Source organism: Atta cephalotes (genome assembly GCF_000143395.1).
Source record: "Atta cephalotes unplaced genomic scaffold scaffold00029, whole genome shotgun sequence".
In the NCBI taxonomy this organism is placed as follows: Eukaryota; Metazoa; Arthropoda; class Insecta; order Hymenoptera; family Formicidae; genus Atta; species Atta cephalotes.
The window spans coordinates 1,324,624-1,326,191 of NW_012130093.1; the positions used below are offsets into that span (position 1 = coordinate 1,324,624).

The 1,568-nt window shown below is 20.9% G+C and overlaps 1 protein-coding gene across 1 annotated transcript in view; it reads left to right on the forward strand.

Annotated features, from left to right (window-relative positions):
* Nucleotides 1–1,568, forward strand: part of LOC105620810 — a 21,572-nt gene that overhangs the window by 1,233 nt on the left and 18,771 nt on the right. The window lies entirely within an intron of this gene.

Genomic DNA, 1,568 nt, shown 5'->3' on the forward strand with positions numbered 1-1,568 from the left:
ATATATATATATATATATATATATATATATATATATTATATATATATATATATATATATATATATTAGTTAGTTGTGTGTGTGTGTGTGTGTGTGTGTGTGTGTGTGTGTGTGTGTGTGTGTGTGTGTGTGTGTGTGTGCGTGCGTGCGTGCGTGCGTGCGTGCGCGCGCGCGCGCGCGTGTGCACCTGTGCATGCAACGTACGCGTGTGCCTGTGTTGTTATGTATATGTGTATACAGAAAACAAACATAACTTAATTAAACATTTTTATATATTATTTTAAAATATAAATATTTATTATAACAATTAGTTTTAACATTTCTGTATACAGTGTACAAAATTGTTCGACTCTTTTTAACAAAAAGTGTTACGAAATATTTAGAATAAAGAAAAGAGATCATTTTAATAACTTTTTATGTCACATAACTTTTTTATGTAACATAAAAGAATGATTTCTTAATTTTGATAAAAATTAATGGATGTTTCACTATTATTGTAATAAGTATTTTAGAAAATTCGCTTGGTAAATTTTAAGAATCCTTGTCTTGACTCTATATTAAACTTTATACCCCATTATAAATCTTAATTAATACCTTTCATACCTTCTTTTATAAGCATATTTATTTTTTCTGTTATTTTTTTATAATTTTAATATAAAGGAAGTATTAGAGTATTAATTAATAAATTATAAAATAATGATATTAAGAAATATTTAATGTACAAATTTAAATTTTCATAATTGTATAAGATTTACTCGGTAAAATTTTTCATACATAAATATGCATAAATATGTATAAATATACATAAATATAAACATGTACAAATATATACAATCATAAACATGTACAATCATAAATATGTACAATTGTATATGAAATATGTCCACAAATATATTCATACATTCTTGTTTCTTTTGTAAAATTATTTTTCAGTATAATAGAAATAATAATAGTAATGTAAAAACATAAAAAATGATTAAAGGGATAATTTTTGTAGTGCTCGTTTTAGAAAAACAGTTTGAAGAAATATAAAAAAAATTGCACATATACAATTATGCATAATTTTGTGTATAATTATATATAAGGAATTTTTTAACATATTTTCAAACTTGATTTTTTTTTAAACAAAACAAATAATGAAAAATTAATCTTTCAATTATTTTTAATGTTTTTACATTACTATTAATATTTCTATTACATTAAAAAAAAAATTAAATTTTACAAAAGAAAGAGAGATGTATGAACATATCTCATATATGATTATGCATGTTTGTGAATATTTATGTATGTTTATACATATTTATACATATTCATGCATGAAAAATTTTTTCTCGAGTAACTACATCTGCAAAAACATTAATTATATATATATATAATAGTAGAAGCACATATATATATATATATATATATATATACATGTAATTAATGTGTTTATAATTATATTTTATGCAATTATAAAAATGTAAATTTATTTATTAAGTATTTCTTATATACAAATCCCTTAATTGACATGTAAATCCAAAATTAGGAAAAATGCATTTGTTATAAAAAGACAAAATATTAAGAATA